Raw genomic sequence first — 17,818 nt, 5'->3', positions numbered from 1 at the left:
GCAGACCACACAGAACATTTAAAAGGACAAGAAAAATGCATTGAATAAAAAACATATTATGTAAAAAAATAAATACATCGAAGCCAGGGAATACTAAGTAACATATTCATAGGTAAAAAAAAAAAAAAAACATTAAACTGAGAAATTAAAATGAAATGTAAAAATACATGTTTAAAAATTGTATTCAGAATAACACTCTGGCAGCCTTTACTTTCAAATAACACATAAGAGATATATTCTCATTGATACCGAAAGGGCATCAGGCATCTATTTTCAGCTGCAGTAAAAGTTCCTTACTTGTATTTTCTTCTCACAGAGACTCTCTGTCAGGTTCAGAGTATTCTTTCCTATAAAACAGTTTGAACAAGAGTGTCATAAAACTGTGTATATAACTAGCTTTTACCTACAAGCGTTGTATCCATCGAGTTTACCCTTAACTTGTCCTAATTTGATTCTGTCATCCTATGCAATGTAGCAGCAAATGTTGTAACTATTACATCTGAATATCCCCTTTTTTCCATTTTTATGGGGAAATGTCTCTCCAACAAGTTCTTCATTTGTCCCTCTCCTGAAACTGATTCTTACTGTAAGAAGGAATTGATTCACTCAGACTGTTGTCTAATTTAAAAATTGTACCCACTGTTGGTAGAAAAAGTGGTAATGAAATTGCAACAGTATATACTGGTGTTATGTATTGGAGCGATTGTATTAATGTTGTCCTAGATTGGGCCTGTAGGTGCCTTTTTATACTTGCCAAACACTTCATCCCAAATCTTTTCTTTGAATCTTTGAATGACTTGGGGTACGCTCTATCCATAAGCATCCTCTTCAACTTAGAAATTTCCTGAACAAATATAGTTTAATCTGAAATCATTGACACCATCCAAAAAAATTGGCCCTTCACTATAGACTGCTTTTTGTAAAGGGTGGTAGCTATTGAAAAATACAAAATGTGTTGGCATAAGTGGGTCTATAAAAATTTTAAGAGAATTTGACATTCATTTTCATTAACTTAACATCAACAAACTCTAAGTAATTGGCATTAATATTATAAGTGAACCTTAAAAAGGATGTAATACTCTTTAGAAAGTCTATAAATTCTTAGCTTCTTTGAAAGCAAGTTTGTTTTTCCCTCATAATTCTCCAAATTTTGGAAATTTTATAGATGTTTCCTTAGCAACATTTGATTGTTTTGGTCTAAGACTGAAACTGACTTAAAAGAATTTTTAGACTGGCTCAAGTTAGATGGAATAGAGTTGCAATGCAGTGAGTACTAACAACAGAAGGCAAATACAGTTACACTAAGTCTGGGAGCAACTAATGGTGCAATGTATTATCACAGCCTAGCAGTCTAGCTCAGTTGCGGCAAAGCAGTAGAATATAATCAGTGAGTCAAAGGTAGTGGATGACAAATACAGCAGAGCCAGTCAGTAAAAGCAACTCTGCAAACCCTGTTTAACAATAGCAGTAGCACAATTTGTGAATGCAATATGATGGCTAGCAATCGGTACTGGCTGTCAAGAATTACAAGTGCAGTGCAATCAGTAGTAGTAGCAAATGGCAATGCAATTTTAGTGAAAGAAGTGTCAGCAACTTGTGAATACTGTGAGCACTGACAGTTTGTCACAGATACAATAAAGATTTCAGTTACAGCGAATCAATAGCAGAAAATAGCAAGAAAAGAGGCAGTGAAAACAAAGGAATGGCAGGTAACACAGAAAGACAAGCACAAATACAATGAAACCAGCGAAAAGATACAACACAATTTCAAATAAGGAGGTAGCAACAAATTGGAAGGTACAGAATTTAATGATATGAAGCAGCAATGTATGTGCAATGGGACAATTCACAGTTTGCCTTCAGTTAGAACAAAACTCTGCACTAGGTCTGTAGGCCCACCATGCACAAATGTGTTCAGCAGCACACAGCTGTTCATGACTGGGTACATCTGTACACAACAGAATTCAGTACCAGTTACAAGAGATGAGGTTTAGCATATGGTAATTCGTGGTAAAAATTACAACATCTCTTATGGATTTTTTAAAAAAACCTGGTAGTGCAAACACTTAAATTTATTGAAAATAATTCTCAATAGTGGACAACCATTATATTAATTTAGTGGCTGATGACTCTGTGGAAGCACTGCTGGTGGTGGCTTTGCCTCTGCTATTTTTGCCACATTCAATCATAGGATCATATGAGATTACTAGGCTATCGATCTAGAGGTCATTTTAAGCCTAGTCATTGCATCCCAATGTAATACCATAGAAATGTCAGTTAATACCCAAGATTGCATTTAATAATGAATGTCCATGTCCAGGAGGGTTGTGGGTGCTACTCTTGGTAAGAATATATGGTCCCCATCCATTCGTCCAGGTTCCTTTTGAATAATAGTGCAAACAATAAAAAGTGTGGACCAGGGGATGAAACTCTGGAGTTGTTGAAACTTACACAGAGCACAAACAATGTACACGGAGGATAGCTATAACAACCAGTGAGGAGAACAGGTGCATCTAAAGGTTCACAATAACAACTAACTATAAAATAAATCAGAATTATGATCTAAGGATTAAGAGCTGGGTTCCAAGTGTGTCTCCAGGACAAAGGCATTTGTAAAGTATTCCTGAAATTGGAAGTCTAGAGGGTTTCCAAGCAGTCATAAAGGGATATAAACTTAGGTAAGTTATCCTGCTTGTGATACCAAACCTTTTGAAAATATGATTGACTGTAGGTACTGCTTGATTTAAAATTCCCTGTAAGAAGGAATATACCAGCTGTGAACTGAACTTTGGAAAATCAGCTGTGAATAGATTGGATTTTGTTTGTTTAACTTCCCATGTTTTGATCCTAGAAATACTTTTCTAATATTCTTGTAAATAATGCATGCATTAACATTTGAGGGATCTGTTTTTATGGACTATCTTTATTACTGTAAGTAGACTGCTACTACTGAAAGGCATTACGTAATGTGTCTCTCACACTTATTTTATTTCTGTTATTGATATTAATTTTAGTATTATGTTCTCTCGTGTGATATTAGAGTCCTTAGTGGTTTTACAGACATAGGGCAAAATTCATAAAAGTTTGCCATACAGCACAGAAAGTGAATTTGCATGACAAGCGAGAAAGAGCTGGGAGTGTGTCATTCAGTAAAAGCAACTATACAATGTGCCCACTGAAATAATATAGCTGGCTACATTATATGCAAATGCCCTAATAAGGAAGCACCATGTACAATAATGATGCAAAAAAAAACATGAAAGAGTGATTCAGAAACTAAAAATCACAGCAACACTGTGCCTGCCTTATACTGGTACAAGGAAAGATGCTCATGTTGAAACACTGTAAGACACTTAACACTGCTAGGGGTTGACTCACCCATTGTCAAACTGCATCTGCAAGAGGCTCTTATAGTAGACACTCCAGCCAATGGTGCATATCTTCTCTGAAGGTGTCAGGCCTTCGAACAATGCTTAATATTTAATGCCTTCCATGACAATGACATAGTGGACAAATATAGTGTAGAAAAGGCACTATGCAGCAAACCATGGACATGTATCTGCCTCATTTGCAGCTCCATTTGAGTCATGGAGTACCAATCCTAGTGGATAAAAAGGTATGTATAGCTTTATGTATATTAGCTGTAGGACCTATTAAATACCCACTGGGGACACAGTGGGGATATCTCAGGATTCAAATTTAAGAATACTCCACCAGTTCCTTGATGTCATGCTTAAGCATGTAGAGGGATCATATGTAGTTCTTATATACCCCAATGGGTAGAACAAACACCATGTGGGTTTTCTACTACAGCTCACTTACATGATGTACTGGGGCCATGGAGTATACCCACATTGAAATAATGTCTCCACCTGATGAACAGGGTAAATGGTACATGGACCAAAAAGATTATCACTCCATCAACTGTCAGGTTGTCTATAATGCACAAGGTATAATCCATAATTGGTGTGAAGTCCACCCAGTGAGTTTTCACTACTCCAACTTATGGTACATATGTGACCTCTAACAGCATTTTGCGAGGTGTGACTTCCCACAGGGTCATCTTGTGGTTAATACTGGATGTGCCCTGGAACCCTGGCTTGTCACACCAATTAGAAATCTTCATAGCCAAACTGAACACACCTACAACCATGTCCTAGAAGAAAGCAGAAACCTCAGAGAACATGTTCTTGGGCAGCTGATGTCACAGTTCCGCTGCTTGGCTACATCCGGTGGTGCCCTGCAGCATGTTCTGAAAGTTGTTATAGTATAGCCTGTTTTCTTCGTCTGGAACATTCAGTTTTCAAGATATTGTGGTGTTTATATTTTTTCCATTCTTTACCTACTTTTACTCTAGCTCGCATCAGCATTCTACTTTTTTAGATAGCCAAATTGCATCATTTAGTCTTCTTCCTTCTAGAGGGTACAAGGCTATTTAGGATATTTAGGAAAGTTATATTGAGTTCATTTACAGCATCAATTAAGGGAAGGATTTTTAGGATATTCCAGTTAATAGATGATAGGGTAATAATGAATATTTCAGGGTTAAACTTGGGCAGGCTGAGTGTTTTTTATAAGCATGCTGTTTGAGTAGATGTGTGAGATGTCTGGTTTTATACACTGGGAGATGGTCACTAAGAAAGTCTGACATTGCACCTGTGGTTGTGAATTTGCTAGGGTCTGAAAATTAAGATACAGTCTGTTAAGGACTTTGGTGTCTTAGTATGATGTGTGAAGCCATATAAGTTCATACTAAATATTGAGGAGTTAGAAGCTATATCCAGCCAATTGATAATGGTATCACCTAGTAGAAGGTTTTCCTGTGAAATTGTTATGGATACCCAATGTAGGATATCTTCCAGTGTGGCTGTGCTGCACCCAAGAGGGATACAAAGGACAGTGATACATGTTTATTTATTTGCAGAAAGTAATAAGAAGTTCAGCTGAATTTAATATTGATATTGGTTTGTTGACGAGGGATATGTGGATGTTGTTGGAAAATATTAAAACAGTGCCACCACCTTTCACCTTTATACGTTCATTGCAGATTATATTATAGCTGGTGAGTGTCATTTTGAAGTTGCTTATGATGCGTTTAAGCAAAGTTTAAGTTATACTGAGAATATCAGGCTTGTGCTGGGTAATCCAGACACATAGGTCAGTAGTTTTATTTCGTATGTTTTTAATATTTATGGTGGCAAATGTTAGACTACCAGGGTGGGGGATAAACCATTGCAGGGATAGGGTGGTGTGTGGAAGACAGTGGTCATAATGTTGGCTATTATAGGTGGGGCCAGGATTAAGGTGAATGGATCCTCCAAGGGGGAGTTTTGTATACTGGGATATTACTGAGTCTTGCTTTTTGTAGAGTAGTTTTCCACTTAATTTTATTTTGATTTGAGATGAAATAGAGTTATTCAGTCTATATTTGGGGTAAAGGTGAGGGGCATCATTAAACAGGTTTGGTGTGATGAGTGGAGATTTTAGGGAGGAAGTATGTATACATGGCTGGGACATAGTGGAGAGATGTTGAGAGCTATTATTGACTCATGGTAGGATGGGAGATGGTCAGTAGAAGAAGAAAAACAGAGCATAAGCTGAAGACTAGCAGGATTAAGTAAATGGGTCTGAATTTTATTGGTGGCAGCTAGTGGGGAAGTAGGAACCACTAAGGAAGCAGAAAGCTGCTGGGCTGTTGGATATTTACTGGTGGTGGAGTCTGAAAGCTGGTAGAAGGCAGATAAGCAGGAAGGAATTATTTTCTATAAAGGAAGAATGTTAGTTTGTTCTAGTATCTTCTCTTATGTTTCTGAAATGTAAGAAACAGGAGTTTGAAAGGACAGATTATGAGGATGTATTTAGGATAGGAAGCAGTGAGGGTTTCTTTGTAGAAACTAGAAGCTGAAATGTAGAATAACGGATAAATTCTGTTGGGGACAAGACTGAGCAGGGATGGATATAGTGCAATTCAATACTGGAGGGAGAAAGATTGTTGGGAATGATGCTAATGTTTGATGAAGTTGGGAAATAGGAAAATAGAAACGGATGTTTAAATGATAGTTGCAAAGTTGTTTGGGGGGGTTAGGGGAGGTTGAAGGAATGGGTGTCACAAGGGAAATGTGTATGGGGAAGTATTATGGTAGAGTGAGAGGGGTTAAGTGGGAATTAAGGTTAGAGAGTAGAATTCACACTCTCAGGTCAGTTATTACAGTTTATAGTTAATACAGTATAATTATCAAGGAGGTACAAAGTACAACTGGTTTTCTTTCATTTACTGAATTCAGAAACAAGAAAATGAGGGAGACTAAGTAACTGGCATATACAGTGCAATCTATTAGCCAAGAGAAAGCATAGTGGCCTACTTACTAAGTGGTCCTTAGAGTACAAAGACTACTGCTTTGGGGGAATGTCACAGAGACTTTCTTCCACAGGCAGGCACATAGTTGACTAGTTATAACATGAATTCAGCATTTTTTTTTTATTTTATGCTTTTTATTTGACATTTGTTTACTGGGAAATTCTGACTGGGATAATACCCAATTTTAGGTGGAGGCCCAGGGAGAAAAGCTCCACAATTACTTAATATGATTAAAGTTAAATAATGAAGTGATTACAAACCTAATACAGATGAACATAATAACTATGAAAAAAAATAACATCAGTTCATACACTGTGAACTTGCACATATAGCATGAAAATATTCAGGTGACAACATGGAGGATTGTAACCAGTTCTCAGATTGCAATGTATATATTATGTGTTTGACATATAGATGCCAAGAAATTCACCTTGAGAACAAAGTTCAAGAAGTGAATTTTGGCATCCATATCCAGAACTCATATTAGTTTGTTGCGAATGAAGATAGGATCATGACTCTTTCTATTGCATGGAGATTTATCTGCTTCATATCCTACTAGCTAGTGAAAAGTAAGATAAAAACAAGCAGTATGTTATGATGGCTTTGAAAGCCAGTAAAGCAGTGCTGGAGTGGTTGACATCCTTACGTATTCCTTGTCTAATTGAAGCAGATTAATTCAAAATGCCTTGTGTACTTCAGCAGACAGCAGGCAGAAGCAGGAGTTGAAATGAAGCAATTTGTTCTGGTGATGCTGTTTACTGGTCAGTGCTGTCCCCTTTAGTGCAAACACAATGTTAATAGCGCATAGACGGAGCTTAACAATTGTTAAGCATCTTTCTAAGCATTGTTATGGTCGGGGCTTGTGCTACAGCAGTGTTGAACCAGGGTGTAATTTAAACATTTTTAAGTGAAATCTTGGTGTCCATGCAGTACGAGTTAAAAGAACATTGTCAATAATTAAAGAATTCACAACTTACAGTTCATAGACATGGCATTATGCCCATTAAGTATGCATTCTGGAACTGAGATGACTGTAATTACTCAAGAAGATTGTATGGGAGACTACTTTAATTTCAGTTATGTTTAGTGAATGGAATTTGAAATTTACTTTATCAGGCACGTGTGGTTTGGGGAAAATAATAGTAACTTTGTTTTTAGGGCTGAGTAGTAATTGACATTACTGAGTCATTTCTCAACTGAGGAAAAAGCTTTTTGTGTAAAATGGAAGAGTTGATGCTGGTTATTAGATGTATGTAGAAGTGTGGAATTGTCAGCATATTGTGTAAGAGAGGTGGGACCTGAGGAAGTATAAAGGAGGAGATCAAGAATTCACCATTGGGGTACACCAGTGGAGATGTGCAGGTAGAGAGAGAGAGAGAGAGAGAGAGAGAGAGAGAGAGAGAGTATTCTGCAATTTTGCAGAATGGAGGGTATTAGTCAAATAGATGTTGAATCACTTTAATACAGAACGGGATATTCCAAGATGAGTCATTTTGTACACGAGTCTAGAGTGGGAAACTGTATTAAAGGCTTTAGCAGGTCAGTGAATAGAGAGGAAACAAGTTTTCCTGAGTCCCTCTATTTGTTGATGGTCTTAGTGAATGATAGCATGGCAATATTTGTACTGTACACTGAGAGTTAGTCAGGCTGGCTGGATGTTAAGAAACATTCTTGTAGGATATAGTAGAGGAATTGTCTATGAATACATCTTTCACGAATTTTTAAGAGAGATGATAATAGTGCAATAGACTTAAAGCTGTAGACATCAGCAGCAATGCCAACTTTATGAAAAGGGATGATATATATATATTTTTCTATAATGATGGTACATAAGATTCAGCTATTGATCTATTGATAATATAGATGCTGGATATGCTATGACACTGACAGAATCATTAGGTAATCAGGTTCGAGGTTGTCAGGCAAAACTGGATCAAATTTTCAGTTTAAGTAAATTTTTTTTTGTCATTGATGCAGGTCCTTTGCATTAGTTGCTAGAAATGGATATAGAGGGTGAATCGGATTCCTGTGCGAAGGTGTTTGTGTGTGTGTGTGTGTGTGTGGTGGGGGGTAAATGAAGTGGTTGTATGCTTTGGTCTAACCTGATGATCATAAAAATACTGTGACTGGATATTATTGTAGTGGGAGACTGAAGCACTGGATGTGGGAGAAGAGTTTTCAGTTAGGCTGGCAAAGCTTTCTATAATGTTGATATTAAATAAGGGAACAGTTTCTTGCAGAGAGCGATTATGAAAAGACCTGGGTTCATTCCTTGAGCATGGAAATAACAGGCTGTGTACTGATGTCCAGAATTTTTTGGTGTCACTTTTGTGTTCAGGTTGCAGGTGGCTATTACATTATTTTTTATTTACATTAACTTCTATTATAATCAGATTGTATATTTCTCTGTGGAGTTCCAAGGTTATAGGAAGTTTTATTTTTGTACCATTCTTTTTAAACTTTGTCTCTGTTCGAAATTGTAGTTTTTATGATCCATGGTGAGTGAGCCATGTTTAGTGGTTAATTTTCATTATATTTTGTGGAGTGGGTGTGGCTGATTAGAGTATTTAAGAATAAGGTATTAAAAGTGTTGGCTGCCCCAACAAGCAGAAGAGTTTTTAGGGAAGACCAATTAAAGGCTTTTAATGCTGGAGTCCTTATTGACTTTACAAAGGTTTTGTGATGTTTTAAGTTGGTGAGTGTTAAGTTGGTGGGTGGTATTTGTATGGGTATAGGCTGGGAGGTGGTCACTAAGTGAATTTGGATAAATGTATCAATATTGCACCATTACAGTTAATATTATGTGTGTAACCATAAAGATTTATGCTAGCTGAGGGAAAGTCTGATGTAAGGTTTTGCAAGCTGATACTTGCATATCTTAGTATGATATTTTTGTTAAGTATATTATTAGTTGTCCAGGAGAGGATTTCTTTTAAAGTTAGTGTATTATGTCCAGGTGGGATATAGGGATATAGACTGTAGTAAAACACATTTTTTTATTTTTAAGCTTTAACAGTGATATATGTATTTCAGCATTTTGGAATTTGAGGATACTTTGTAAATATGGAGAGAGATTGTACAGACTTGGATAAATTAAGGCCACTCTAAGTGCTTTCTTGTGGGGCCTGTCAACTCTGATAATATTATAACCTGGATGGAGCAATACAGTATCTTGAATGCTAGTCTTTAACCTGGTTATTATGATGGTAAGAATATCAGGGGTATACTGTGATATCCAAGAAAGTAGCACTGTAATTTTGTTACAAATGTTACAGAGGTTGGTATAGACAATATTCAAATTTTGTTAGACCAGTAGGAAAAGCATGTGTTGAGGGGTGTGATGATCTGGTTTTTTTAGTATGGATAGGTGGCAGTTTAATGGTATGTCAGTACAGCTGGGCAGAGGCATAGGGTGAGGTGGTGGTGGTTGAAGGAGCATTAGTTAAGTTGCAATTTTGTTGGAGTGGTTCTTAATGGTGAACAAGGGCTTGGGTCACAGGTGATGTCACCACAGTGGAGGATTTTTAAGAGGAAGTATATTGATTTAGAGTGGAATTGTATAAGTTTTATTTTCTGAGTAGAGGGAGGGTAGCGTTTGTATAAGTTTTATTTTTTGAGTAGAGGGAGGGTAGTGAAGTATTTCTTGCTTAAAAAAGGACAAGGTGAGTGGTTAGAAAGGATGATAGATATATTGGTATAGCTATAGCTAATTTCATAGTATACTAAGTAAATTGCAGTAGGAGAGGTGTATCGTGATAGTTTGTTAGGTAGGATGTTGGTGGCAGTGAAAAGAGATATGATTTTTGGAGAAACATTTGAAATAGTGGTTACAGAGGAAGAGAAAAAGCAAAGGTTACTACGAAGTAAAGGTGAAGTTACTGAAGGGACATAAGTGAAGAACACAGAGTTATATTTCTAATTGGGTAGTTCTAATTATGTAGTAATGTGAAAGGAAATGGAGGAGTATCAATGATACATGAAGTCAGTCAGAGGTATAAAAACAGAATAGAAGTAAGGGCACTGATAATACATTTAGGAGTTTATTGGTATCAAGAGCAGTTGATGCAGATGTAAAGGTTCAGTGGATGGGAGGGGTCAGAGCCTAGGAGTGTTTTTTTTATTGAGAATGATGTAAGATGCTGTGGGTGGGAGGAGTGAAGGGTCTTCTTGGTAGGTTAAAATTTGGATTGGGAGGGTTATAGCTGGTATAAAGGAAGTGATATATGTGGCAGGTGGGAATGACATGTAGCAATTAAAAGCCATAGAAAATAACACTTACACAACAGAGCAACACTTGTCAGTAATGGCATTCCACAATGAAATTAGGCCAGTTGTGAAAAGTTAGACGTTTTGATACTGCATGACATCACTGTATAGCTAGAGAAGTGGTTCATTATGTTATGTCTTTGTGCACTGTGATTGTTAATATCGCTGTGGGTTCAATTCCCCTTTACAAAAAATAAATAAAATTACTATTGTCAGTGCCTAAGTTTAACTGTCAAAATATTTAAATTACTAAAACTGGAAGAAAAACAGTTAAAATATTAAAGTAACTATGTAGGTCATATTACCACAAGGACTATTTTTATTAAGTGATTTTTTTATGAATATGAATAAATAATTAAGAATGCTATTTCATTATTGGTGCATGAGTCTTCCCTATCCTCTTTATCCCTTATCCTACATATTTAGTTATTTTCCATAACCCATTTCTGTTACTGTTATATGAGGCAAGGGAAGAGATGCAGACTGACCACAATGGCACAGCCTATCATGCCCCCACATTTCACAGCAGCTGTGCTATCACCACCACCATCTCTACTAGAACCACCCAGGACATCTGAGCCCAGCTTGCCAGAGTTGCTTCCACACCTCCTAGCCTACCTGCATCGGACGATGGTATAATGGTGCCTGCTGGTAGCAGTGCAAGTGGAGATTGCCATTATGTTACCTGTTGGCAGCTGTCAAAGCATGTTGGGAAGATACTGGGCAGGAGTTTCAATACCCACATTGGCCATATATAGACTTTGCCCCAGCAACTAGTCGAGTTATGCCCCAGCCCAGATCTGCCTCCAGGTCCTGAGGCAGGACTCAGGGGTGATATAATCTCCCACTGAGTAAAACCTAGAAGAGATTGCATCGCAGAACACGCAATCCTATTCACAAACCTAGAGTTCCACTCCTTTTAGTGTGTATAACCACTCTTGTATGTTATACAGTCCTGTTCATACCATTGTCTTCCCTCTGTTTGTCTGATGCCACCTTCACCACTGCATTTTACTCCCTCATTGTGTTACCACACACACTGTCAGTGATGTGCGTGTGTGTGTGTGTGTGTGTGTGTGTGTGTGTGTGTGTGTGTGTGTGTGTGTGTGTGTGTGTGTGTGTGTGTGTATCTCCCCTTGAACTCTATCCTCCTTACCCACCTCCTAGTTCCTTAATTCATGTATGCATGCTTCATTAGTTTACCATAAAAAGTGAAGTTGACATCACAATGTCAGTCAGTAAAAAATTAATAATATTGTTGTTAATCACTAGTAAGACTGAGCTAAGAAGTTGAAAGATATGCTCCTATCCCACCTCCATCTTGCTCTTTCCTTATTTGCTCACCTTGTGTAGCATTTGCTTTCTTCCATTTCTCATCTCTGTCCTATATTTCCATTTTCAAAATTTCATCAAGTCAAAAAAATAGATAAACACACCACGATCATGCCCCAAAAGGGCTTATATATTTAAATAATCTTTCTGTGGCTATGCATTCTACAATGGCTAGCAAAGAGCAGCACTGATTTTCATTTATAACCACAGGGACAAGATAGTTTCTGACTTATGGCCAAAATGAAAAAAAAATAATTGAACACACTAATATCTTGCCAGCAGTCATACAAATGAGCTGTGTGTGCATGCTTCACAAGTAATATTAAAATACATTCAAGTTAATAACTTCCCTGTGAAGTCCTCATGACTCAATATATTGACGTTGTGATGAGTCCATTCTCAGAGTACTAGATGTAAGGTTCTAATCCTATCTAGGCATGATGTTGTCTTACAATATTATGTTTTCATCTTACAACTGTATGCCATTATTATGCAATATATCCTTGTATTTTGCTTTCCTAGTGTTTTTTTCTGAGTGCTTCAATGAAATATCTTAGTAATGCTCAGTTGCAGAGGATATGATTGATGCAGGTTGGGGTTTCACAATATTCAGTTGTATTTCTACTATACTGCTATCCTACGTTCTGCTACCCAAAGCGTTTTACCACCACCTTCTCTAAGTACAACTCTGTACCATACCCAGCTAATGTTCTGTTATAGAAAATTTGAGTGACACAGGAATGCTTCTAAAGCCATGCATGCATAATCACTTTGTCTTGCTAACCATGTGTTCCTTTCCTCTGAAAAAGAATAGTCTGATCTTCAGTGTGTATAGCCTTTCATGGAGTTTGGCACTGTCTAAATAAATGAAAGATTTAAATTAAAGATTAGGAGTTGTGAGTTATTCTCCTACCTGACTTCCACCCAGCTCATTCCTTCTTATCTCACCTTGACTGCTACCCACTGTGTGCTTACTTTCCACTCTATATTCCCATTTGCAATTGTCTACCTGGTCCACAAATAAATACACCACACACATAACAACAATACAAGAAAGTTAATATTTGTTTTACACAGTGCTTGGTATCCACTTTGCAAATGTTCTTCATATCTTAGATATGTGTCTTCTTATTGAGCCCTTACAGTGGAACAGCTTCAATGGCTGCCTTTGTTAATGCAATGCTATGTATCATATTAATATAAAATCCATGAGTTTGTAACCATTGATGTACATCAGTCTAATTCACCCAGCTCCATCTTGCTCCATCCTTATCTCCTCCCCTTTTGTTGTTCTATCTGCTTGCTGACCTTTTGCATCTTTTTCCTATATCCATTACAATATTTTTCTTATTAAAATACATTGCCACACCACAACATGCCAAAAAAGGGAATATAAAACAAGAAAAAAATCATCTATGTGCATTGTAGTTTGTATTACAACTGGCAGAGAACAACTTCACTGTCCACATGTATGCCAAGGGAAATGAGACTTCTCATCCTATGGCAATGGCTGAAAAAATATTTGCATATGCTAATGTCTTTACATCAAAAGTGCATCTTGTTTGACTATCAATACACAATGCCAGGTAATATTGTCATAAGGTCGCATTAATAAAGTTTAGCTTTAACAGCTTCTATATTGCATCATAGGCGTTAAGTGAAGTGTATATTGTCAAAACACTACTGGGATGGTTTTGATGCCATCGCGTGAATATTTATGTTTACAGACCTCTTTCCTAAAAACTTTTCTGTAGTTTCACATGATAATGTAGTGCTCAAGTGAGTATCCATTAGGCAGTCGGGTTTAAATCCAGTGAGGTCTGCCTTGTAGCAGTATAATTAACAATCTGTTTCAAGTAGTAATCACTTGCAATGCACAAATCTGAACTTTGGCTAAACATAAAATACATATTTGTAGCAGTTTAGCAGTGTAGTAAACATTGTAAGATTCATTCACCATAAAAGTGAAGGTCTTTGCCTTCCATGCACAAGGAAGAAGGTTAAGGTCTGACCTACAACCAATGCCTATGTGTAATTAGTATGCTTTATTTGTGTCTTTCTGGGATTTACTGGGTGTTTCCACCTCAAATTCACCCAATAATGTAGTAGTGAGCAGCAGTGCATATTCTAGATACTGACAATGAAGGGTAGGTTTACATAAACTAATCCCTTTAAGCATCAGTTGTGGTGCACTGTATCTTCTAGACACAGACATCAGACTGCATATTACGTCAGGACAATCTACTCAGTGGTATAAATATTGGGTCTAGGCAATTTATTCAAGTGTGACTTGTCCGTACAACAGGGGAAGGGTTTTGATTCACTTATTGTTGTATGCTGTTTACCACTGGCCACTTGTTAATCCTGAACTGTCTTCCAACATTTCCAAAGCAGTCAGGGATTAATATCCACAGAGGTCTACCTTGCTGCAGAATAATCTACCTTGCTGCAGAATACTAAACAATATTTATCAAATTCCAGTCACATGCAATATATATATATATATATATATATATATATATATATATATATATATATATATATATATATGTACATATATGTATATATATATATATATATATATATATATGCGTGTGTGTGTGTGTGTGTGTGTGTGTGTGTGTATATATATATATATATATATATATATATATATATATATATATAAGGCTCAACATAAAATGCATGTATGTAACAGTTTGACAGTATTATGCATGTTGTTCATATAGTAAAGAAAGGTTTTTGATCTCCTAATTGTTGTATACAGTTTACCAGTATTCATCTTTCAGTCTTATACATTGTTGCATCATTCCCTTTTAATGTGTGTTTTCTGACCTCATCACTGTAAGTACTTTTGTGACTCCAACTGATAATGCACTTAAAAGAGTATCCATGAAGCAATCTGGGATTTTATTCCATGGAAGTCTACCTTGTAGCAGTATACTAAAAATACATGTAATGTGCTGATAATATAACATATGAGTAAAATAACATAATTACATATTTGTGATGGCTTCCATGACTTAGTATACTACTGCAGTGTTGTGAAAGTTTCCCATAAACTAACGGAATGATTTTAATACCCCAGTTTCTGGTGTGTTGTTTTTCCAATGTTCAGTTATCATTGTTCTAACTTTTTTTTCTGAAATGTGTGCTTGCAAATCCCTTTAGTATCAGTTATGTGGCTAATACACTGTTCTTGAAAGAGTAATTGCAAAAGGCAGGGGTTCAAACCCATTTATGTGGAATATTGTGGTATTACTATCATGTGTTCCATTCCTCTGAAAAAGGGTTTTTCAATCATCTTTTTATGAGTGCTTCTTTTGACATGCCTTGATAATTCCCTGCTGTATGGAATATTGGTGACATAGGTAGGGGTTCACTTCCATTTATGTGTGTTTGTCTTTAGTTGATAACATGCGTTCATCTCACTTGAAAGTAAATATTCCTAAGATTAATGTGTAAATTGGGTGTTGTAGTATGGCACCTTGTAACATTTTGGGGGCTAATTTAACCACTGCTGAACTAGGAATTTATCATGCTCATTTTATAACTGCACACCTTATGTTGTACCCTCTGATTTATAGGTTCATAGGTAGGTACTAGGCTATTGGCCCTAAGGCTTATACAAGCCTAGCCAAAAAGGTACCCTGGCTTTCGCCACCCAAGAAAATTATTTTCCTGTGCTCTTGTCAAACAGAACCACAGAAGGGATCCCTAGGGTGAATTTCCTTTTACCCATCCAATCATCAAGATTTTTCTTGAAGAATGCTAATGAGGAGCTCTGTTTGACATAGATAGGTAGTCTGTTCCAGAGTATGGGAAGTCTCTGGGACAGGAATCTATCCCTCCAGCATATTCTGTTTATTGTGGTGACAAGGTTTAGGTCCATAGAGCATGTAGCTCAGAGGGATTGGGATTTCCTCAAGTAGAGCATATCCAACAGCTCTGGGTTTGACATAGCTTTATATGTTAGGTAGAGATTGCCTCTGAGTAGGCGATATGTGACTGAGTAAAGCTGGAGGTTTTTGAGATGGTCTGCGTAAGGCATCTGTTTGAGGCCATTAATCCTCTTTGTGAGGTATTTTTGTGGCCTTTCCAGTTGTTGTAGATGTCTTGTGAGGTACATACCAAAAGGGGTGTTGTACCCTATAATGGGTCCAATGAGTGATGAGTAGTGGGGAACGATGACCTCTTTTTTTCAGGATGAGAAAAATTTGGCTTTTCACCTCTGTCTTCTTATACTGCCATTACTTCCTTATCGCATGGAATTAAATGATAGACATACTGCGCACTAGTCAAGAATGGGCACATCAAAACTCAAAATCATCTTCTGCTCTCTTACATTGAACAATAGTTGGCATGGAGCAGCACTGATGGCCAAATGCAATCACAGAGAAATGTCATCAGCATTTTCATATGAGCTAAGCCTCCATTCATGTTACAATCAGATAATAAATACAGCTATTGCCTTTATTAGATCTCCTTTGATTGCCCATTGTATTCATGTAGTTATTATTACTGTATCCACTCATTGGTTGGCGGTTTCAAAATCCCAGAGGATTTATGCCATTGTACAAATTTCACTTTTGTGCATGTGCTGCACTTCCAAAGTATCTGTATTTGATGACCACTTCAACTCTAACTGCTAAAGGGACTTTGCTTGCAAATGTACCACTATGAAAATGTTCATATGGAAACGCATGGGTTCAGTTCCCTTGAGGTCCATCTTCTTTTTTGGTCATCCATCTGCACATGTATTACATTGCCAAGATATGTGTGTTTTATGACCCCTTCAACTATAACTGCTGCAGTGGCTTTACTTTCTAATGCATTGTTATAAAAACCTTCACTAAGAAAAACATGGGTTCAATTACCTTGAGATTTATCTACTGGTAACATTCTAATGTTGTCATAACTGATACAGGTTGGTACATCAAATTACTTTATTGTAGCACATTTCTCCTGAGTAGATTTCTCTAATTTTTCAAAATGTGCATATTGTCATAGCACCTTACTCACACTGCTTGTTAGACAATTGCATCGTTCCAAAACTGCCTTTGCACTTTATGCTGTTTGTCTCTCTGGATTCTGATATTATAGTTTAACCTTTACTCCACCCTCAGACAGTGGTACTTTCCATTCTATTGCACATCATTCTCTTCTTCTTTTTCTTTTGGCTGTTCCCATTAGGGGTCGCCACAGTGGATCATCGGTTTCCATTTCTTGATCCGGTATGTAAATCTGTATTGCTTATATATATATATATATATATATATATATATATATATATATATATGTGTGTGTGTGTGTGTGTGTGTGTGGTGTGCTTGTGTGGAAGTGTACAACTGGGCACATGAACTTGCTTTGACTAATGGGGAGCGGGTGTTTGTGCACCGTTATCGTTTACCTGATTTGGTTATATTTCAATATGTCTGTGACATGGTTTACCATAATCTATGGACAGATTTGAGCTGTGGCCATGGTGAGTGGCTTCTTATCGTGCACAGTGGCCTGGCCATGTGTTAACGTACCTAGCATTGCCACTCGTGCAACCGATGCTGATAATAGAGGCTTGCTCAAGATCATGGACATGGCATTTATGAATCCCCAGGGCAGTCTTTAAAAAGGAAACATATCAGGCCAGACATAGGTCACTTCTAATTAATGTAAGGAAAATAATTCAAAAGAATCTAATAACAATTCCTGAAACCTTTCTGAATAGTACATTTTTAAATTACTTCAGGTGAATCCTTAAAATGCAAAAAAAATACCTTTTTTATATTCAATAGTGTGACATATCAGCAATAATTTGAACTCCACCAAATTTCTACACATGCTGTTTTGAATTACAGAAGTAAA

Source organism: Protopterus annectens, chromosome 2.part0 (assembly GCF_019279795.1).
Source record: "Protopterus annectens isolate FY-2018-M chromosome 2.part0, PAN1.0, whole genome shotgun sequence".
NCBI classification, from domain to species: Eukaryota; Metazoa; Chordata; order Ceratodontiformes; family Protopteridae; genus Protopterus; species Protopterus annectens.
The sequence above is the reverse complement of the archived record's forward strand: the minus strand, read 5'-3'. Positions refer to the sequence as shown.